Here is a 24,336-nt window from a genome sequence, read left to right as displayed (position 1 = left end):
TGTCCGCTGTGCCACCTGGCTACCCCTACTATAATTATTATTATTATCATCACTATTATTTAATTACTTAATTACTTTTTTGGTTTTTGCAGGGCAATGGGTTTGGGGTGGCTTGCCCTGGGTCACACAGCTGGGTGATTGTTGGGTGTCTGGGGCCGGATTTGGGCTTGGGTGCTCCTGGCTCCAAGTGCTCTGTCCACTGTGCCACCTGGCTGCTCCCATCGTTATTATTATTATTATTATTAATTTAAATTTAAATTTTTTTCTCTTTACTTTATTGCTCATGTGGCTCTATTTTTTTGTGGGGGAGGGAATATTATGTTTACTCTTAAACAAGAATATTTTAGTAATGTATTAAAAAAAAATTTGAAGATCACCTGGCAGGAGAAGATACCAGACACTGAAGTCCTTTCTCGAGCTAAACTGCCTAGCATTCCAACATTACTACAGAGAGTACAACTACAATCGGCTGGACACATTGTTAGAATGCTAAATGTAAGCTTGCCCCAAAAAGTAATTTTTTTGTAGAACTCACGGGAAGTGAGTTTAGGACAAGTACTCACAAGGGGGTCAGAAGAAGTGATATTGAGACACCCTGAAGGTCTCATTGAGTAGCTTTAGAATAGATTGTTCAGCATGGACGATACTGGCACAGGATTGCCAGGGATGGTGCTCCCTCATCAGTAAGGGTGCTCAACACTATGAACAAGGCAGAATTGAAGCAGCTCAAAGGAAATATGACATCCATAAAGTTTGGATTACCCATCTCAGGTGTTCACATAGCTTGTTTTTTGTCCAGCCTATGGAAAAGCAATCTGAGTTTGTATTGGTCTTATCAGCCATAGTCAGTCACACAGTAATTTGTCTCAAATGTAATAATGTTATTTTGGTCTTCTTCACTAACAAAGGACAAGAACCAACAATCCATTTCCTTATTCTTAATTCTTGTGACACTTCACCCATTCTCAGTGAATTTTCTAAGTTTATCAATTATATATCTATATATACACATCTCTGTGTGTGTGTATATATATATATATATATATATATATATATAAAATTTAAAATTACAATTATTTTCATTGTTTTTCTTTTGTTTTCAGAAAATCCATCAGAAGCAGATTTGTGGTTGCTAAATAGTTGTACAGTGAAAAATCCAGCTGAAGATCACTTTAGAAACTCAATTAAGTAAGTGAACGTTGTTCATTTTTCCTTCCAAAGGAAATTGAGAATACTTTAAAAAGGAATAACTAAAACAATTCCTTATTTTTAGTAGTAACTTAAAAAATGTTTATTGGCTTGTACTGAGTTGCATTTACTTTTAGGAAATACTTCACAGTTCAATATGAATATGAAATTTCTTTGAAATGTACCAGGAAAGTTGTATTATTTGAAATGTGTTTATTGCTTATCTGAATCCATCTCAACTTATATTGATATACAGTGTAATAATTTTATAGTAGCTGATTTGAGGATTTTGTTTTTTAATTACTTATTTCTATGGAATTCAATGCTAGAAATTTGTGAAGGTCTACCTAATGCAGTTAACTAAGTGATTACCTTTTCAAGTTGCATGGGAAAAACTAGATTCCTTTTAATTTTTTGGTGTTTACCATGACACTGTCTTAATGAAGTTGTAGCACATCTACTGAGTTATGACACTGTTCCAGAGTAGTTTAAAATCTAATTGGGAGTGTGTGTGTGTGTGTGTGTGTGTGTGTGTGTGTGTGTGTGTGTGTAGGTAAATATATATATATATATATATATATATATATATGTAAATAATATTAAAGGTAAATTATGCTAGGTGGCATAGACAGTAAGGCTTACTGGAGTTCAGAGTAATGGGATGATAATTCAGGGCTGAGCTGAATGTAGGAATTGAGCTGGATATTTAAGGAAGGAAAAGATTTAGAAAGTAAAAGTATAGAACTGCAAAATTTCATTATTCAAAGAAAAGGAAATGGAGGCAGAGATCCATACATAATCATATTTTTTAGGGAGACTGGTGGTCCCTAAATATTTGAATCTAAGACCTTCCTTACTGCCAGGCATCCCTCTTCTCATGGATCATAAGAATTTTATTGACCTTCAGAAGTCCTTGGGAAGTCCCTTCAGAACTCCTATAATTGACTAGGGGAAATGTCCATTAATCGCAACTACTTTGTCTGTATGTATTTTTCTGGCTTTCACCATCTATTGTCTTTGTCAGCAGACTTTTGGGATCTTTTCTTAGACTATTAGAATTTTTCAGCAACATCCCAAGGTTGTATGCCATTGTCAGCAAGGTCTTAGGGTCTGTCTTTTGTCAGCAATGTTCTAGGAGGAGAAGTTTCATAGATTGGAGCAAGGAATTTGTGGGTTTTTTAAACATAGTTTTCTCAAAGTACATTCATAGAAGGGGATGGGGTGATTTTCATTGGAATCGTGCTGATTTAGTAAATTCTTTTTTTCCCTCCTGCTTTAAGCTCAGGGTTACACAGTAGGTAATTTTTAAGTGTTGGAGACTGCGTTTGAACTCAGGTCCTCTGGACTTCAGTGTTGTTTCGCTATCCACTGCAACACATAGCTTCCCCGAACATTAACTACTCTTATTCTTTCATGTAGCAGGGTTCAGAGGTGTGGTACCTCTGTGATCTAGAAAATCTGTGTAAAATTTTTGAATCACCTTTCATATTGGAGAAAAAGCCTGAATTTTTATTTTATGGGGTATTTACAGTATCCTATTATCAAATTTGATAATATTGATGTTATGTGATACTATATATTTATAAATTGTTTTTGTATCATCTTCTGGCCTTTGCATGTCATCTGCAGCTTCAGCAAAACTCCACCCAAATTTCCATTTAATTTCTTGTTTTCTTTAGTCACTAACTGAAATTACTTGTCCTATTATTGAGTAAATGTGGAGTTTGAGAAAGATTGTTCTTTTTTTGTGGCGGGTTAAAATTTCAGATGCTTTTTGGTAATGGGAACCGAGGAAATTGCTTCTACAAGGGAATTAACTGTAGTACAGGAATTCCTGTAGAAATTTTGTATTGAGCTAAGTTAATATAATAACTCATGGATATAGTCATGGACAATTTGGTTGAGGCTTTTAATCTGGGAGTGAGAGGATGACTTACAATCAACCTCAGGTTGTAAATATCTTCATAGAAAGAACTTTGGATGGTTATTAAAGCTTTGTAGACTGGAAGTTTTCTTCTGAGTTAGGAAGCTCATTTTTTTTCTTTTTTTCCCCCTTTTTCCTTTTTTTTAAATTGCCTTTTAATTTGCCTTTTAATGAGGGGTCATTTTAAATCCTAATTAAATAGTAATATCTCATAAACTTTGTAAGATGTTCTTTGTTTTTTGAATTTGTATAACTTTGTTCTTTTATTCCAGGGCCACGTGGAGAAGCTAGGTAGTTTTGGGTGATAGAGCTCTGGATCTTGAGTCAGGGAGATTTAGGTTCAGATGTAACCTTCAACACTTAATAGCTGGGTGCCCCTAAGCAAGCCCTTTAACCTCTGTGTGCCTCATTGTCCTCATTATCTCCTAGGGTTGTAATGATGATCCAGGGTGATAATAATTGTAAATCACTTAGCACAGTGCCTGACCTGTGGCTGAGGCTGCTCAATAACTATTATCCATCATCATCAGTTGTAGCAACTTTGTCTTCATTACTTTTTTTGGTACAGTTGTGGATTTTGCCTGTGTAAGATTTGTACCACTTTGATAGTCTCAAAGGCACTGGAGAAAAAAGTAAAAAGCCAATGCTTACGTGTTCCTTAGATCCTAGAGAATTATACTGTATTAGAGACAAGGATAGTGTTTAAAGTGTTCTTGAGAGAAGAAAGCACTGAAGGTCTGGTCATTGTAGACTCCGTCCTGGGAATATGTATTAATGGTGAGGATGCTTCTGGAAGTGCCTGGTGACATGTAATAGAGGTTCTCTCTCTCTCTCTCTCTCTCTCTCTCTCTCTCCTCATCCCTTTCTATCCTTTCCTCTTTTTTTAATCTCTGCCTTCTCTTTCTCTCCACTTTCCACCTTATTGTGAATGAGATGGGGAAAATTGAACTGAACATCTGTACGTGGGGAGAAAGAAAGCTAAAGAAATTTTGTATTTGCCTTGCCTTTAAGGAATTAAAATCATGATCCCAGGGACAGTGAGGTGGTAGAGTAGATAGAGCATCTCTTTGGAGTCAGGAGGACCTGAGTTCAAATGTAGTCTCTGACCAGGTGACACTATCTTTGTTACCTTTGGCAAGTCAATCAACCCCAATTGCCTCACCCCCCCCCCCCAAAATCATGAACCCAAATAATTATGTTCCCTATGACCTAGAGTTAAAGTCTGGATCTTGAATTACTAAGAATGATCTTATTTGTTGGACGACTCATCTATGAATCCCAACAGACAATTGAATCTTGTAGGTTATGCCCAGGCTTATCACTGCTAAGGGAATGGAGCAGGCCTTAGACAGAGATAGAATTCCTAAATGGGAACTCTCTAGGTTGTGATATAGCAGGAATTTTGAGCCCTATGGGAGACTAATGGATAGTTCTTTACCATTTAGAAAGAATGCAAAAGAATGCAAAAAAAATTTGGCAGTTGGAAGTTTCTAGTGAAACTCAGGTTCTTCTGACCAGATAGGATCCTTATTTCTATGAATGCTGTAAGGACCTCCTGATCAGGGTCTTTCTCTGTAAGAAACTGGGCAGGTGGGGAAGGGGAGATGGTGATCATATACAGTACACTTGTGTTTGACATCTATATCCTTCTAATCTAAGTAAACTGGTTTTATAAAACTTGAGTCAAATCAGTTATTTATGCCTATTAGGATAGACTTCTAGCACAGTATTTTATTTTATAGGTAGGAGACTTTAATGTGAAGAGAGTTATGATTTTTTATTTCAGAATAAGTATAAAATGAAGGCATATTTAGCTCATTATCAAGCTTAGACAATTGAGAGAGTGCTAGGGAGATTAAAATAAGATATTGGGAATCATCTCAGTAGAATAGAAGTGATATTCGATATTCTGAGCATGGATGAGAATTCATTTTTCCTTCTAAGAAGCTACCTATATTTATCTTATAATTACTGATTTATATACATTTTTTTTCTCTCAGTAGAATATTAGCTTCTTGAGGTCAGGAATTATTTTTGAAATTAAGCCTGTGGGACAAAACCACTGTAACCAAGATCAAATGAAACTGGGAAACAGTCTTTACAACTAATGTTTCTGACAAAGGACTCATTTTTAAAATATACAGAGAACTGAGTCATATTTTTATTTTAAAAAAGCCATTCCCCAACTGACAAATGGTCAAAGGATATGCAAAGGCATTTTACAGATGAGATGAAAGCAATCCATAGTGATATGAAAAATTGCTCTAAATCATTATTTATTAGAGAAATGCAAATTAAAGCTTCTCTGAGGTACCACCTCACACCTCTCAGACTGGCCAATGTGACCAGAAAAGATAATGATCATTGTTGGAAGGGTTATGGGAAATCTGGGACCCTATTACATTGTTGGTAGAGCTGTGAACTCATCCAGCCTTTCTGGAAAGAAATTTGTAACTATACCCAAAGGGCAACAAAAAGGTGTATACCCTTTGATCCAGCAATATCACTACTGGGTCTATACCCTGAAGAGATGATGAAAAAGGGTAAAAAACATCATTTGTACAAAAATATTCATAGCAGCCCTGTTTATTGTGACAAAGAATTGGAAATCAAGTACATGTCCTTCAATTGGGGAATGGCTTAGCAAACTGTGGTATATATAAGTCATGGAACACTGTTGTTCTATTAGAAATCAAGGAGGGATGGGAATTCAGGGAAGCCTGGAAGGATTTGCATTAACTGATGCTGAGTGAGATGAGCAGAATCAGAAAAATACTGTATACCCTAACAGCAGTATGGGGGCCATGGTCAACCTTGATGGACTCACTCATTCAATCAGTGCAACAATCAGGGACGATTTGGGGCTATCTGCAATGGAATACCATCTGTATCCAGAGAAAGAACTGTGGAGTTTGAAGAAAGACCAAGGACTATTACCTCAAATTTAGAAAAAAAACAACTGAAATCTTATTGTCTGATCTTGCTATCTCTTATGCTTTATGTTTCTTCCTTAAGGATGTGATTTCTCTCTCATCATTTCTCTCTCAATTTGGCTCAGTGTATACCCTGAAAACAATGTAAAGACTGACAAATTGCCTTCTGTAGGGAGTGGGGGGAGGGAAGTAAGATTGGGGAAAAATTGTAAAACTCAAAATAAATAAAATGTTTAATTAAAAAAAAAGTCAGGGACTAAAGCCTAGTTGGACTAGAAGGGAAGATGATGAATGTCTGGTTCTCTTTCAGCTTAAAGGAATGCCATTAGGAGGTGGTAGGGGGTAACCCTGAGATCAGACTTCCTCTGAAGTCACTATTCCTTTATTTCTAATAATTATGATATAAATATTAATTTTGAACTTGTAGGTGAAAGTTATCTTATTAAACAATGAATAAAGCGAAAATGAGGATTTTGCATGTAATATATTAAATTAGCCTGGGAATTCACAATACATTTTGATTGTTGTTTTTGAAAGGAGTTGGAGGAACTGTCTTATTTACTCTCTTGAAGTTTATTGTAAAATAATATGAGTAAAGTTCTTTGCACACATTAAAAAAAAGAATTATAGAGGTTGGAGTGCTAAGTTTTCCGTGATAGAGGACAGAATGTAGACTTCATCCTACTTCATTCTCCATCTCCCATGTTATCTCCTGATTTGCTCCACCACCTCCTTTTCAGCTTTTTTTTTTTTTTTTTTTTTTTTTTTTTAGGTTTTTGCAAGGCAATGGGGTTAAGTGGCTTGCCCAAGGCCACACAGCTAGGTAATTATTAAGTGTCTGAGGCTGGATTTGAACTCAGGTATTCCTGACTCCAGGGCTGGTGCTCTATCCACTGCGCCACTTAGCCACCCCTTCAGCTTCTTTTTGTTGCAAGCTCATTGCTTGTAAGCTCCCTGAGGCCAGAGACTAGTTAGTGCAGTGACTAGCCCATGGTAGGCCCCTAAATAAAGGCTATTTGAATTGAATTGCAATTAACTTGTTCATTATAAGTCATTTTTACTCATCAAATGATTTATTTCACATTTTATTAACTTAAGTGAAGTGAATGTACACTTAATAGTAGCAAAGTAAGTTCCTTTAAGATTATTATAGTTCAGACATTTCAGTGATTCTTATTGCACTTTTTCTTTATTTGTTTAATGATGTTCATGTTGGTCAGCAGAGAGAATGAATAATAAGATTCAAAATGTTTTAGATGGACTTTTTAAGCTTTGAAAACTTAAAAAGCATGATGTCTGTTTTTTTTTTTTTGATAAAATCTAAGGGCTCAACTGACTTTCTTTGATATCAGTATCAAATATCAAAAGATATTTTGAGCACAAATTATCACCCTTTTTTTAGGTAGACCTCTCCCAGTTTTATATTTCTTGTGTATTTGTTTTACACAAGTTAAAGATGGCCTTTAACTTGATAGGGTTTTTGGATATGAGAGAAAGATGAAAAGTTTCACAGAAATAAGATTTGTACTTAGTGGGTATATTAAGTTCAAAAAGACTTTTCAGTTAATGGCTTTGTGGACTTTTTTTTCATGTTACCTAAAGTAGATCATTCAGGGACTGGTAAAAATAAACTCATATGTGTGCTCTACAGAAATGAAGGGAAGTTTGCCTTGATCACAGTTAATTTAAAACCTTTTTATAACCTACTATATAATTTTATATTCTAAATAGATCCCATAATTGCATTTAGTAACTTTAATACATCCTATTTTTTAATATATTTTATTTTACTATTGAAATAATAATTTTTAGAACCTTCTGAAGATATCCAGTCAATACCTTAGCAGGCATCAGTTTATGGCTAAAAAATAAAAATGCTTATTTGTGTTTTTTTTGAAAATAATATTAAAATATATAACTATTTTAACTATAACTGATTCTCAAAGCTCTGTTATAGTAATTTGGTGTGGAGTGATATCAGCAGTTGGAATTTTCAGAATTAAAAGTGACGAATGAAATAAGTAATAGAGTAGCGAATATAATAGAAAAAATACAGTATATGCAACAATGTGTATAAGAAATATCTACAAGAGTGTGTTTTAAAACAGTACTTCATTTTTCTTTTTAAGAAATTCTCATAGGCAAAAATTTGGAGTTCATAAAATGGATGAGATAGGGAGTGATTATTCACACAGTGAGTAATTATTGTTTTTTAAATTATCCACCCATTGACTTCTCAGTTGCAGCCAAAAAAAAAATCACTTGAAGTTTTTTTAAATGCCAAGATTTGTTGAGCTCAGCAAAGTATTTATTCTTATTGATACTAAACATTTTTTGTAATAAAATCACAGTGATGAGACTTTTATAGCATTAACATCAATTTTTTTTGTTTTCTCAGATTTGTAAGGTAGAAGCACTTTAGCCTTGATAAAGGTCCTCAAAATAGATGCTTGTTGAATGACCTTTTCTTTTAGTTTCCTTCTAATTTTAATTTCCTTTTCCTTTAATTTCCTTCCTCTTTTCTTAGAATAGAATTTAACTGTCTCTTTTACTTTACTTAGTATTAGGTAGATCAGATAAATGACTGTACCACACAGTGTATGGCGTTTAAAAGACCTGGAGAATATCTGAATATCAAATTACAAAAGACACTGATAATCAAGATAGAAAAGAAGAATGATCAAGATTCTTGAAAAATATGGAAGAGTTGGAAAAGGTACTCTGATAGTCATATAATTATAAATTTTTAATGAAATTCAAATTTTATTGACTCAAATATAGACATAAATACACAGTATTAATAGAGGCTTATGTTTGTTCTATTCTCTCAGTAAACTGAATTTGACCTGGAACTCTTATTTTTTCCCCAAGATCTGCCTCTGAGTTAGAAAAATAATAAATTTTCCTAAGTATTATAAATGCAGTAATCTTTACTTATGCTTAAAATGAGGTAACAGTCTCTGGGCCTGGATTAACCCAAAAAGACTTTTGACTTCATTTTATCTTCAGTTCAATTCAGTGCAATTCAACAACTATTTGTTACCCATTTATTCAACGCCTGCTTTGTGAAAGATACTATGTATGTTTATGTAAAATGAAAGCAATCTCTATCATGTTTAAAATACAAATGAATACAAGTTAATTTGAGGACAGGGAACTAATAATGGAAAAATCAAAGATTTCATGCAGGATATGATAACCTGATCTGTAACTTGAAGGAAACTAATTCCTGAAAGAAGGAGGAGTCCGGGAGACAGAGATGAGGAAAGTAGTAGATTTCAGGAACTGAAGTGACATAGGCAGGAATGTGAGATTGAGAGGTTAGAGCATAAATAGGGGTTAGCATGGGGATAGATTGTGGAGGGCTTTAAGTGTCAGACTGAGAAATAATGTATTTGATTGTAGAGGCAGTCAGGCCTTACCTGAAAGATTTTAAATTGGTTATATGGTTAGATTTGTATGCAGGAAGATTATTTTAGCAATTGTTTGACAAACTGGAAATTGGGTAACCAATTAGGAGACTTTTGAAATATAGTCCCTTTGAGAGGTCACAATTGCAACTAAGTGGTACAGTAGATACAGCATGGACCTGAAGTCAGGAAGACTCGAGTTCAAATCCAGCCTTAGAATCTTATTAGCTTTGTGACCCTGGGCAAATGATTGAACTTCATTTTCCTGTTTCCTCATGTAAAATGAACTGGAGAAGGAGATGGCTAGCCACTTCAGTATTTTGCAAAGAATACCCCAATTGGGGTCTTGAAGAACTAGACACTGGACATGACTGAAATAACTGAAGAAAAACAAGAGTATTTCATAAAATCTGATGCCTTCTATATGAGAAGAGAATCTTAGAATGTAATATTCCAAAATGCAAAAGAAAGACATATGACCAAGAATAATATAACTTGCAAAGCTGCATATAACTCTTCAGGGAAAAGCAGGGGGAATTTTCATTCATTTCTGATGAAAAGATGAATACTGAGTAAGGACACTGAAATACAACTGTAAGAGTCCAGAGAAATTGAGAATGGGAAATTAATTTGAACTTATGGAAGGAGTTGTATGAGGATGTAGCTCTAGATTTTAATAAGAGTAGAAATGTTCCTTTGTCACTTGGGTATCCAACCTTGTAGTTCTTCTGGGCTGCATCTTCCAACAAAAATTTGTCAAGAGTCTTACATAAAATTTAAAATTTATGTCTCCAATGTAGCCCATGTTACCAAATATAATATTAAATGTAATAATATAAAAATATAATAAAGTATAATAAAAATGAGTATAATAACAAAGCTTACACTTTTTAAACAAAAAGAAAGAAGAGCATGCCATTTTTAATGTGAATTGTGAGCCAACTTTTTCGATACCAGTACATCTATATTAAGTTTGATAGAAATTATAGCGATGCAAATAATATTTTTTTAGTTTCTTCAATTTTTTTATTAATAAGTATTTTATTTGTCTTCCAGTTATATTCAATAGTAGCTTCTAACTATCATTTTTTGATAAGTTTTTGAATTTTACATTTTCCCCCACCCTCCTTTCCTTCCCCCTTCCCCACAGAAGGCAGTTTGATAATCTTTACATTGTTTCCATGCTATACACTGATTAAAATTGGATGTGTTGAAAGAACAATCATATCCTTGAGACAAAAATAAAATATAAGAGATAGCAAAATTATGTAGTACATAAGAAAATTTTTTTTTTAAATTGATGGTAATAGGGGAGGCTAGGTGGCGCAGTGGATAGAGCACCAGCCCTGGAGTCAGGAGTACCTGAGTTCAAATCCGGCCTCAGACACTTAATAATTACCTAGCTATGTAGCCTTGGGCGAGCCACTTAACTACAATGCCTTGCAACCCCCCCCCACCAAAAAAAAATTGAAGGTAATAGTCTTTGTTCTTTGTTCAAACTCTACAGTTCTTTATCTAGATACAGATGGTATTCTCCATTGCAGATACCCTAAAATTGTCCCTAATTGTTGCATTGATGATATGAGCAAGTCCATTAAGGTTGTTCATCATCCTCATGTTACTGGTTAGGGTATACATTGTTCTTCTGGTTCTGCTCATTTTGCTCAGCATCAGTACATGGAAATCCTTCCAAGATTCTCTGAAATTCCATCCCTCCTGGTTTCTAATAGAAGAGTAATACTCCATAATGTACATATACCACAGTTTATTCAGCCATTCCCCAATTGATGGACATTCACTTAATTTCCAATTCTTTGCAGGGCTGCTATGAATATTTTTGTACATGTGATGTTTTTACCCTTTCTCATGATCTCTTCAGGGTATAGACCCAGTAGTGGTATAGCTGCATCAAAGGGTATGCACATTTGTTTTGCCCTTTGGGTATGATTCCAAATTGCTCTCCAGAAAGGTAGAATGAGTTCGCAGCTCCACCAATAATGTGTTAGTGTCCCAGATTTCCCACATTCCTTCCAACATTGATCATTGTCCTTTCTGGTCATATTGGCCAATCTGAGAAGTGTGAGAAGAGCACCTCAGAAATGCTTTAATTTTTATTTCTCTAATCAGTAATGATTTAGAGCAATTTTTGATATGACTATGGAAAACTTTGATTTCCTCATCTGTAAATTGCCTTTGCGTATCCTTTGACCATTTGTCATTTGGGGAATGGTTTGTTCTTTTTGAGAACTGGACGCAATTTTCTGTATATTTTAGAAATGAATCCTTTGTCAGAAATAGTAGCTGTAAACATTGAAGAATATTTTCTTTTTTTTTTTCTAGGATTTTACAAGGCAATAAATGTGGTTAAGTGGCTTGCCCAAGGCCACACAGCTAGGTAGTTATTTAGTGTCTGAGTCAGATTTGAACTCAGGTACTCCTGACTCCAGGGCTGGTGCTCTATCCACTTCACCACCTAGCTGCCCTGAAGAATATTTTCAAAATGCTCATTTGACATTTTTGTTCTATTATTATTTTCATATTCTTTATATGGCAAAAAAGTTACTTGCAAATATACATGCATAAGATGTCATAAACAGGGCATATTCATGAAATGCTGGATTGTTTTATTTAGGCATGTAGAACCAAAACAAAATCACCTTGTAAGAGACAAGTTATGATGTATCTGACTGTGGCTGATGAGACCAATAGGAGCTCAGAATACTCGATGACAGGTTGTATATAAATAGCTTGAACATCTTGAGTGGTTACTCTAAATTTACCCATCTCATGTTTCATTTGAACCACTTCCATTTTGCCTTGCTTATAGAGCCTATGATGAAGGCACTCCAACCTGGGTGGTCCTGTGCCAGTGTCTCCCATGCCACAATCAGTTCCAGAGTTTTTCAGAGAGATCTTCAGGGTATTCTGGTATCTTTCTTCTAATTCTCTTGTGAGTGCTTGCCTTGTGTGAGTTCTCTATAAAAGTCTTTTTGGAAGCATACATTTGATTCTTTCTCCAGTAATGTTGGAATGCTAGGCAGTTTGGCTCAAGAAAGGACTTCGGTAGTATGATATCTTCTCCTGCCAGGTGACTTTAATTATCTTCCTAAGCCAATTTAAATGAAAGTGATTCAGTTTTCTGACATGGCGCTGGTTGACTGTCCAGGTTCTACAAGCATATTGTAATGAGGTTAGCACAAGGGCTCTGTAAACCTTCAGTTAATACTCTTCTCTCCCACACTTTCTTTTGGAGCCTCCCAATACTGAGCTAGCTCTTGCATTGTGTTTTTCAATCTCATTATCAATGAAAGCACACTGCCAACATAAATGAACTTATCTGAAGTATTTAAAAATTTCTACATTTACTGTAACCAATCGATCTACATATGAATGGTGTGGCTGGCTGATGGAGCACCTGTATTTTCTTGGTGCTGATTATTAGAACAAAATTAGCACAAGTAGCAGAGAATCGATCCATACTTTATTGTATCTCAGCTTCAGAGGTTGTATTGCAAACCATCTGCAAACAGAAAACCATGCACCATCACTCCCTCCACTTTGGTCTTGACTTGGAGCCTTTTCAATTGCAGTAGCTGACCTTGACACGATATTCATTTTCAGTGAAGGTGTTTGATAACATGACTGAAAACAGTATAACTTATAAAATCCAATAAAGACACTAAAGACAGAAGAGAAGAGGCCAGAATGGGACAGAAGAGGACAAAAAAGAAGGGGACAGAGAAGAGGACAGAAGAGGAGATATCATACAATTTTAATACCTTAATACAGATGATTTTGTTTTGAGTAAAGTTTTGTTTAAGACATATGAATGCAACTCTATATATTCTGTTTGAAATTTTCATGCAGCAAGTTGATGTCAGTTGTGAATGGAATAGCAAATCTATTGAAATGCAATTTGTGTTTTCTAAAATCTTTTATGACAAAATAACAATTACTGCTGCAACAGTGAAATTGTTTGATACAGTTTCGAAGTGATATAACCTGTTAAAATAAAGATCTTAATTCCTATATGCATATCTTTTGTAAAAAACCAGAAATTTTAGAGGTCTGTGTGAATGCATAATGTTTGTTACCTGAAAAGTTCAAACCATGTTGATAGGGATTAAGTTGGTCTGTTGTAATTTTAGAGCATGTGCTTATGTGGTCCTTCATTTCCAGTTAAGGGGTTGGGTGATGGGAAGGCAATGGGAAATAACGCCCCAGGGGCCACAGATTGGACACACCCGCTTTAACACTTTAATGCCTTAAACTTGTACTAAGGAAGTAAAAGAAGTCCTTAGGGTGGATGGGTGGATTGCTTTTGTTCTAAGGGTTTGAAAAGAAGAGAGGATTAAAAAAAGGAGGAAGAGATTAGTATAGAAAAAAGGGAAAAGGAGGTGGAACTTGATATCTCTCATTATTTGAAGTACATGAAAATCTATAAAGATGCAGAAAGAGATGGGACAAATCTCACTCTTCTGAATTAGACAAAGGAGGGTTAAAATACATACACAAACACATATTCACACTCATGCACTTACTCAGAGTTTAGTATGAAAATTTGTTAAACTCTACTGGGAAATAAGCTGTGTTGGATAAAGAAGACTGGTTTATGGAGTACAATTCCAGAGAGGCAATTACTTTAAGCAAAATAAACTTCCTGATCTTGTATGGAGTGGTAAAAGGATGTGGGGGAACAGGCTAAGAAAAACAAATGCATGTAATCTAAAGTGGTGCCTAAAAGGGATGGGATTTTAGACAATTAGGGAATAACTTGAAAATTTGTGGTATAAGAATTTAATGAAATATTGTGGTATCTGAAATGGTAAAAGATTTGTTTGCAGAGAATTCTGGGAAGGATGAACTTAAACATTGAAGTAAGAAGAGCCAAAAGAACAATTTTTCAGGGTTAGCAATAAGCTTAAGAAAAACAACTTTGAAATTTAAGAAATCTAATGGGGATGACCAACTGTGTCTCTAGAGGATATACTACATGTTACCTCCATCCCACCTGAGAGGTTGTGGACATAAGACATTGGGTTCAGAAAGAGACTTCAATTTTTGGACATGCACTATTCTTGTTACAGAGTTTTTGGTTTTGTTTTTACTGTTCTTCTTGCTTTTTAATGCAGGGGTTAATGGTTGGGGAGGGAAGCAATTAATATGTTTTTTAAAAAAGGCTATTGAAATTTTTTTTTTTATGTTTGTGCAAGGCAGATGGGGTTAAGTGGCTTGTCCAAGGCCACACAGCTAGGTAATTATTAAGTGTCTGAGACCAGATTTGAACCCAGGTACTTCTGACTCCAGGGCCAGTGCTTTATCCACTGCGCCATGTAGCTGCCCCTGAAATGTTTTTTTTTTTTTTTTTAAAGCAAAGAATAGAACAGGAGAAAATCTAGAATTACAAAATAAGAAAAAAAATTTGGTATTTTGCATATATCATGATTATAGTGAATCTCAAAAGTAACTTTTCCTTTTTTTCCTTCTATTTAAAGTCAGTTATTGAATGAAAAAGCTCAGTGTATTTTGCATTGACATCAGTTGACTGATAGCACTGAATATTTATGTAATTAAATATATGTTTTTGCTCTCCTTACTGCTTTATAAATTGAAAGTTAAGAAAGCATGCAAAAACTTGCTGTAGTGATTAAAGCAGAAATAAAGATCATCTTAACTCATCCTTTTGTCCAAGAGTGGTTTCTTTTTGCTTTGTTTTGAAATAAGGTTTATTCATAAATAAATAAGCATTTTTTCTATATGAATGGCAACCTCAGGGAAAAATAAACCTTGTTTTTTCTGGGGGGGTTTTGGTGCTATAAACTAAAAATTATTTCTTTAAGTTTTTTTTTTTTTTTTGCAAGGCAGTGGCATTAAGTGGCTTGCCCAAGGCCACACAGTTAGGTAATTATTAAGTGTCTGAAGTCAGATTTGAACTCAGGTACTCCTAACTCCTGCGTGGGTACTCTATCTACTGCACCACCTAGCTGCCCCTAAAAATTACTTCTTAATTTTGAATATTTATGTTAGTATTTACTTAAGTAGCTAAGTCTATAGTGTAGAAGAAGATTAATATGACTTTTGGGCTTAAATATAATAAAATACATTTTCAAAATATTATTCTCAAATAGTCTTTTTCTGTGTCCTGTATGTACTCCCTTGTGTCTTTGAACACAGAATAAAGCCTAGTATAGTCTTTAATAAGCCTGTATTTTCAGGGAATGTTAATTTTTTTCTTTTAATTGTCACTGAATAGCTTTTGGTCAAGATGACCCAAAAAGCTTATAGTTGAATTAGAGAAACTTAGGGACTTGCATAGACCACAGTTTCTTTCAAGTATTACAGGCTGAATTGACTATATAAATTTGAACCCAGAGTAAAAATATATTCCAGTTGTTTTCAGGGTTTTGCTGAACTACTTCGAAATAGTGTGGGTGCAATGAATGGAGCACTGACATTGGAGTGAGGAGGACAGAAGTGCAAATCCAGCCTCAGAAACTTGACACTTACTAGCTGTGTGACCTTGGGGAAGTCACTTAACCCTGATTGCCTCACATCCAGCGTCATCTCCAGTTATTCTGATTCATATCTGGCCATTTGACCCATGTGACTCTGGAGGAGAAAGTGAGACTGGTGACTTAGCAGAGCATCCCACTTACTGAAATCCAATTCATGTGTTTATCATGACATCACCTCCCTGATGTCTTGATCTTCTTTGAGAACAAAGGACAATCATCATCATCTGAATTATGTAAATAAAACAGTTTACTTTGTCTTATTAAGATATTTAGACAGTTACAGGCTTGGGTTAGTCAGTTATTCAGTAAATAGTTATCAAGTACCTAGTATATACCAGACACTGTGCTAAACACTGGAGATACAAATAAGAAAAAAACATTTCCTGCCATTAAGGAGTTTACATTCTAATGAGAAAATTCCATTCCAGTACGTCAAAAGGAAGTTGAAAAGGATGATAGAGGGTTGTAATGGAGAGGTCCATTGGGGTGCAACCTGATGGGAAATGAAAAGATGACCAACCTGGACATCTTCCTCAGTTGGTCATTTCAAAAGGAGTTCCTCCTTCCCTTTCCAGTCAGAAGGGCAGAGGGTACTCATGAGTTGCAGGACTGATTGCATCTTCTTGGATGATGAGGTTCCTGAGGTTTTGATAGAAATATTCAAAGGGGAGAAGCCAGGTGGGAAGTGAAGAAGTGATTTAGAAGTTTGATGTTCTTTTAGTGTTTTGAAAGAAAACAAAATTATAGATCACAATTACTTGCCAGAAATATCTTAACTTTTCAAAAGATTGACTGGATTCATTCCATAGTTCTACTCTAGAGATCAGGACCAAAGTTCTTTCATTATTAATAAGACTGGATTCTGCTTCAGTCCCTTACCTTTACTCTGTGTGTATGCTTTTGCTTTAGTTGTGTTCCTTGTAAACAGTATATTGTCTGAATTTGACTTTAAATTGATTCTGCTATTCAGTTCTGTTTTATGGATAAATTTATCCGATTCACATTTACAATTATGTTTACTTTGTATTTCCCTTCCTCCTATTTTCCCGTTTATGTCTGTCTGACTCTCTCTCCTTTCACCTTGTCTCTCCTCACCAGTGTTTTGCTTCTGACAATTGCCTTCTCCAGTCTACTCTCCCTTCTAATAGTTGTTCCCTCTACTTTTTTAATATCCCCTCACTTTCAGCTTCCTTACAGGATAAGACAGATTTCTATACCTAACATATTGCATATTGTTATTTCCTCTTCAAGCCACTATTCCCTTCCCTATCTTCCCAGTGCAATCCTCTTCCTTACTCGTTAATTTTGTTGTTGTTGTTAGTTTTTTTTTTTTTTTTTTTGCAAGGCAAGTGGGGTTAAGTGGCTTGCTCACGGCCACACAGCTGTTAGTTTTTTTTTTTAATCATCCCATCAAAGACAACTTATACCTACACTCTATGTAGACTTCTTCTAACTGCCCTAATAGTGATAAACATCTTAAGTAACAAGCTATCATCTTCTTTTGTAGGCATGTAAACCATTTAACCTACCTGAATCCCCTATGTTTTTTTAAATTTTTCTATGCTTCTCTTTAAAAAATCTATTTATTTATTACTAAAAATAATCTTGTAAGAGTAATCATAATCCCCCTCCCCCCACAAAATGAAAAAATCTCACGAGAAATAAAGTGAAAGAGAAAACAAATGTGCTTCAGTCCGTGTTCTGATACTATCATCACTGTCTAATGGTGGATCTCATTCTTTATCATAAATCCATCAGAGAAGTTACTTTCAAGTTGATGTTGCTGATTGTCATTCCCTCCATCCGTTTCTCCGCCCCTACCAATTATTATATTTTCTCTGTCTTTTCACTCTGTCCCTCATTTGAAAATGTGCTGTGGGACAGTTGAATGGCACAGCAGATGGAGCATCAGCCCTGGGGCCAAGAGGTCCCAAGCCAACATCCCATCCCAGAGACCCAGCACCCATCATCCTGTGTTCCCAGTCTATCTAATCCCACCACCTTGATCTACCCTTTCCTCTGTTCCCTACCTCCCCCTCCCTTCCCCTGTCCTCTTTCTCCCATCCCCTTTCTCCCATCCCCTTTCTCTCCTTTTTTCCTTCTAGATTTCTATGTCCTATTAAGTATATATATGTATATATGTTGTTTCCTTTCTGAGATATTTCTGATGAGAATGAAACTCTCTCATTCCCCCTCACCTTCCCCCCTTCCATACTTGCAAAAGCTATTTCTTGACTCATTTACATGAAATATCTTAGTCTATTCTACCTTTCCTTTCCTTTCTCCCAGTACATTTCCTTTTTACTCCATTAAAAAAATATACTATACCTTCATATTCAGCTCCCTTCCGTGCCTTGATAAATGTGCTCTGTGCTCTGATGAATGAGAAGGTTCATATGAGTGTTATCAGTATCATCTTCCCATGCAGGAAAAACACACAGTTCATAATCATTAAATCCCTCATATCTACCCTTCTTGTCTACCCTCTCTATACTTCAACTGAGTCCTGTATTTGAAGATCAAACTTTCTGTTCAGCTCTGGTTGTTTCAACAGGAACATTTGAAATTCCCCTATTTCATTGCAAATCCATCTTTTTCCCTGGAAGGGAATGTTCAGTTTTGCTGGGTAGTTGATTCTCGGTTGCATTCCAAGCTCTTTTGCCTTCTGAAATATTATATTCCAACCCTATGAGCCCTTAATGTGGATGTTGCTAAGTCCTGGGTAATCCTGGCTATAGTACCACAATATTTGAATTGTTTTGTCCTGGCTCCTTGTGGTATTTTCTCTTTGACTTGGGAGTTCTAGAACTTGGCTATAATATTCCCGGGCATTATTTATTTTATTTTATTTTATTTTATTTTATTTTATTTTATTTTTTTGATCTCTTTTAGTAGATCGGTGGACTCTCAATTTCTCAGGAAAATTTTCCTGTAGAAATTCTTTAAAAATGAAGTCAAGGCACTTTTCGTGATCATGACTTTCAGGTAGCCCAATAATTTTTAAATGCCTCTCCTCAATCTGTTTTTCCATATCCATTATTTTTCCAATAAGATACTTCATGTTTTCTTCCAGTTTTTTCATTCTTTTGATATTGTTTTATTGCTTCTTGATTCCTCACAAAGTCATCAGCTTCCTTTAAGCTCCATTCTACATTTAAAGGATTTGTTTTTTTCAGAGAGCTTTCTTATCTCCTTTTTTCCATCTGGCCAAGTATTTTTCTCCTCATTAATTTTTTGAACTTTTTTCCATTTGACCTAAACTGGTTTTTATTATGTTATTTTTTTCAACATTTTTTGGATCTCCTTGACATGGAGATCCTTTTGACTTGGTTTTCATGTTTTTCCTGCATCTCCCTCATTTCTCTTCCCAATTTTTCTTTTACCTCCCTTACTCGGCTTTTGAAATCTCTTTTGAGTTCTGAAATAGCCTGAGACCAACTTTATATTTCTTAGAGGATTTAGATGTAGAAGCTGGAACTTTCTCATCTTCTGATTGTGCCTTTTGGTCTTTCATGGGGCCCAAAGAAATTTTCTATAGTCAGTTTCCTTTCTTTTAAATGTTTACTCATTTCCCCATTTGGGGTGCTTCCTGATCTTTTGAGACCCTGGCAAGGACCTCAGTAAGTGAGGCTCTGACTACTTTCCTGCTCATGCTCTAGTCTGTGGATGGCAATGGGGGGTCCCAGACTGTGACCAAGGTCTGAATATGGATAAAACCCCAGAGTCCTGTCCCAGGCCCAGAGGAAAGACCTTGACAGTCTCTCCCCACCCCCACCCCCTTACCTTCTATGGGCTGAGCACTCTGGTCGCAGCTACCAGGCTGCTTGCTGCTGGGCAGCTCTGTGCACCTGCTTCTATTTTTCAGGAACTGGGCTGTGCTGAGGGCCACAAGTATGCTGGTAGCTGTGGTTGCGCTGAATGCCACACTGGCTCCCACTCCCACTTATCTAACAAGTTGTATTTGGTGTTCCTGGGTTGCTGAGCTCTCTGGGACCCAGGTGCCTAGGTGCCCAGTGGGCTGTTACGGGAAGACTGGAGCTCCTTCATTATGGTGCAATAATCCCACCACCCCAGTGGAACAGAGTTTTCCCACAATTTTCCAGGCTTCCTTGGGCTGGAGAATTGCCACACAGGATTTTTCTGTGGGTTCTGTCTCTTGAAAATTTAGTTAGAGCCATAACTTTTTTTCAAGGCAATGGGATTAAGTGATTTACCCAAGGCCACACGGCTAGGTAATTATTAAGTGTCTGAGGTCATATTTGAACTCAGGTTCTCCTGACTCCAAAACCAGTGCTCTTATCTACTGCACCGCCTAGCTGCTCTTAGAGCCATGATTTTAAGGTTTGAGGAAATATTTAGGAGCTCTCTCCTGGAAAAGGCTGTTCTCATGTTGCCATCTTAACTCCACCCCTTTCTGTGCTTCTTTTGGGTCTTATATTTTAAAATCAAATTTTCTATTCAGCTCTGCTCTTTTCATCAGGACTTTTTTTTTTTTAATCAGGATTTCTTGAAAGTCCTTTATTTCTGATGTCTCTTTTTTCCCCCAGGAAAATTATGCTCAGTTTCTTTGGGTACATGATTATTGATTGTAATTCCACCTCTTTTGCCTGCTGGAATATCATATTTCAAGTCCTCTTATCCTTTAATGTAAAACCTTTCAAATCCTGTATAATCCTGACTGTGGCTTTATGATATTTGAATTTTTTTTCTCACTGCTTAAAATATTTTCTTCTTGAGAGTTCTGGAATTTGACTATGATATACTTGGGAGCTTTCATTTTGGGATCTTTTTCTAGAGGTCATTGATGGATTCTTTCCATTTCTATTTTACCCTATGAGTTTAGAATATCAGGGCAGTTTTCCTTGATAATATCTTTAAAGATGTTGGCCAAGCTCTTCTTTTGATCATATCTTTCAGCTAGTCTGGTAATTCTTAAATTATCTCCTCTAGAATTGTTTTCCAGGTCAGTTGCATTTCCAGTGAGATATTTTACACTGTGCTATATATATTTTTCATTCCTTTGATTTTTATTTAAATTGATTCAGGTTGTCTCTTGGAATTATTAGATTCTACTTGCCAAATTCTGATTTTTAAGTAATTGTTTTCTTCACTTAGTTTTTTTTTTTAACTTACATAACTATTTGGCCAGTTTTACTTTTGTTAGGAGTTGTTCTCTTCAGTGAATTTTTGTATATCTTTTCTTTTTTTGTGTGTTTCCTTTACAAGGCTGTTGATTTTTTTTATAATTCTCTTAAATAATTTCATTTCTTTTGCCAAGTTTTTATCTCCTGTCATTGATTTTTTTAAAATCTCTTTTGAGCTTTTCCAAGAGTTCTTTTTGGGTTGGAGAATTCATATTTTTCTTTGAGGATTTGCATCTAGGCATTTTGACATTGTGGTCTTCTTCAGAGTTTATGTTTTGATTTTCCCTATCACTATAGTAACTTTCTAAAGTCATTCTTTTAATGTTTTGCTCATTTTCCATCCTATTTTATGATTTTTAATGTTGAACTCTGATCTTGAGGGTAGAGGGAGCATTTTTCTTGGCTGTGAGCTCTGACCTCCTTGCCTGATATTCCACTGGGCCTTTGGCTGCCTGCCTGCTTGCCTGCTGTGGTTCTGTGGCCATTGGACCCTGGTAGTTGCCCTGACCTGCAGCTCAGGGCTTCATGCTGGCTTGCTGAGGCTCTTCCTTCTGCTTGCTTGCCTGGGTGCATTGAACTGTACCCCCCCCCCCGCCTTTACCAAGTGAGACAGACCTTTCCCATGGGCCTTCTAAGTTGTATTGAACTGGAAAATTGTTTTACCCTCTATTTTGTTGTTTCTACTGCTCCAGTATTTGTTTTGAAATGCTGATTTATTAGTTGTTTGAATATAAATTTAGGAGAATTCTGGTGATTTCCTGCCTTTTCCACCATCTGGCTCCTGTGCAGATTTATGTTTACCACTATAGATGTATGGTTGCTAGATATGGTTATAAATATATGGGAGTTATAACTTGAAAAATGTAGAAGCCTTTATGAAAATGGACTAAAAAATTTCTTTTGAAAGATTCCTAAAAAATCACCTTTCTCTGTTGCATTGAAAAAAAGTTGTAGTTTTAATTCCTTGTAATTGTTACCTTAACTTTCTAGCCTCTTAGTATATTACTCCCTCACATTTCATGATCCTTCCAAGTTGGTTGACTTTCTTGCTAGTCTTCACACATAATACTTTGAAAATTTTTTTTTTCCTTTTCCCTCTTCCCTCCTCCCATGCTATATAGTTTTTCATGTACAGTTGTGTTATATATATTTCCATAGTGGACATGCTGTAAAATCAGAACAAAAAGGGAAAAACCATGAGAAGGCAAGAGCAAAAAAGAAAATTAAAAAGGTTAACATAGTATGCTTTTATCTGCATTTATATTCTATAGTTCCTTCTCTGATTTTTGTTTTTGAGAATTGTCTTTGATTGCTATATGCTGTGAAGAGCTAAGGCTATTGTAGTTGACTTCGCACAGTGTTACTGTTAAGATGTATAATATCCTCCTGTTTCTGCTCTCTGCTTTTTGTAGGTGTGCAAATCATTAACCTTGTTTTGCTTCACTTTCTTTATATATAATGTCTGTTTGCCCTTCATGCTTCTTCTTCTTTTTTTTTTTAAGTTTTTTTTGCAAGGCAGTGGGGGTTAAGTGACTTGCCCATGGTCACCCTGCTAGGTTATTATTAAGTATCCGAGACAGGATTTGAACTCAGGTCCTCCTGACTCCAGGGGCCAGTGCTCTATCCTGTGCTCTATCCAATATGCCACCTAGCTGCCCTGTCCTTCAGTCTTGAAGAAGGCCGTAATATCAGGGAGGTGATGCTATGAGAAGCACTTGATTTGGATTTCAAGGGGGGGGGGGGCGCGGTGCTAAGTCACCAGCCTCACTTTCTCCTCTTGAGTCATTTGGGTTCAATGGCCAGAAATGAATCAGGACGACTGGAGATGACCACTGGATATGAGGCAATCAAGGTTAAGTGACTTGCTCAAGGTCACACAGCTAGTAAGTGGCAAGTATCTGAGACTGCATTTGAACTCCTATTTTCCTGACTCTAAGATCAGTGGTCTGGGGCCGGCTAGGTGGCACAGTGGATAAAGCACCAGCCCTGGAGTCAGGAGTACCTAGGTTCAAATCTGGTCCCAGACACTTAATAATTACATAGCTGTGTGGCCTTGGGCAAGCCACTTAACCCCATTTGCCTTGCAAAAACCTAAAAAAAAAAAAAGAGATCAGTGGTCTATCCACTGCTACACCTAGCTGTCTTCCTCATATGTAAAATGAATTAGAAATGGACATGGCAAACCACTCTACTATCTTTACCCAGGAAACCCCAAATGGAATCACAAAGAGTTGGAAACTATTGAAAATGACTGATCAAGAACAAGAAAAAGCAAAATCTACCAACCCCACAAAAGAGAATGAATTTATATTTCCCCCAAACCTGATATCAGAGTGTTTCTTTTTAATACATACTTCTCAGAGTAAGAATAATAAAGAACTGACAAATTTTTGGTTAGATATTGTAATGTTATTCAGATCAAGGAGAAAAAAGGAACTATTCAAAATCTATTTTGCTTTTGTCTTCTCTCTCAAGGAAATGAATCAAACATGGGTAAAGGACAATGGGGAGAACAAAATAAATAACTTGATTATTAATTTAAGGGAGCATTGAACTTAATTTTTTTTTTTTTTTAGGTTTTTGCTAGGCAAATGGTATTAAGTGGCTTGCCCAAGGTCACACAGCTAGGTAATTATTAAGTGTCTCAGGTACTCGTGACTCCAGGGCTGGTGCTCTATCCACTGCGCCACCTAGCCACTCCACTGCCCCACCTAGCTGCCCCCCTGAACTTCTTAATTTTGAAGATGTTCACAGGCCCGCATAAATTACATCTTTGCTTGTTAGAACAAATTGTAGATAAGATGATCTTTAAGGAAGGAGAGATACCAGAAGGCAAGGTGTTGTCAGGTGTTTATGACTTTCTAAAACAGAGGCAAAGTAGAATTTTCCAGTCATAGTTGTTAGAAGATCATATAATGATATGGATTGAAGAGAAAAGGGGGAAAGAGAAAGGGGGGGGAGGGGAAAAGGATACCTAGAGATTAATTTGTCCAAATCTCAGGTCTATAATTTGAAAAATCCTTCTTGTATTTTTCATTTACATTAAGTAGTCTAATTTTTGGCGCAAATGTTTGAATTCAGTTTGAATGCTCAAAATTCCCTCTTTAATAGGAATCTCTGCAATGCATCGTTTTGAAGGGCATTTCTTTCCTTTCTCCTCTAATTTGTTTATGGCATTACTTTTATGTTTTGTTCATGATCTGGAGCTTATTGGGATATATT

The 24,336-nt window shown here is 35.9% G+C and overlaps 1 long non-coding RNA gene across 1 annotated transcript in view; it reads left to right on the top strand.

Annotated features, from left to right (window-relative positions):
- The window catches only part of LOC141502289 (uncharacterized), a 68,834-nt gene extending 57,982 nt beyond the window's left edge, over positions 1 to 10,852 (top strand). The window contains exons 2-3 of the long non-coding RNA XR_012472485.1: positions 1,104 to 1,188; positions 8,607 to 10,852. This is a non-coding gene — a long non-coding RNA (uncharacterized LOC141502289). The remainder of the gene's footprint in view (positions 1 to 1,103; positions 1,189 to 8,606) is intronic.
- Positions 10,853 to 24,336: the final 13,484 nt, after the last annotated feature.

This window comes from Macrotis lagotis, chromosome X (assembly GCF_037893015.1).
Source record: "Macrotis lagotis isolate mMagLag1 chromosome X, bilby.v1.9.chrom.fasta, whole genome shotgun sequence".
NCBI classification, from domain to species: Eukaryota; Metazoa; Chordata; class Mammalia; order Peramelemorphia; family Peramelidae; genus Macrotis; species Macrotis lagotis.
The sequence above is the reverse complement of the archived record's forward strand: the minus strand, read 5'-3'. Positions and strand labels throughout refer to the sequence as shown.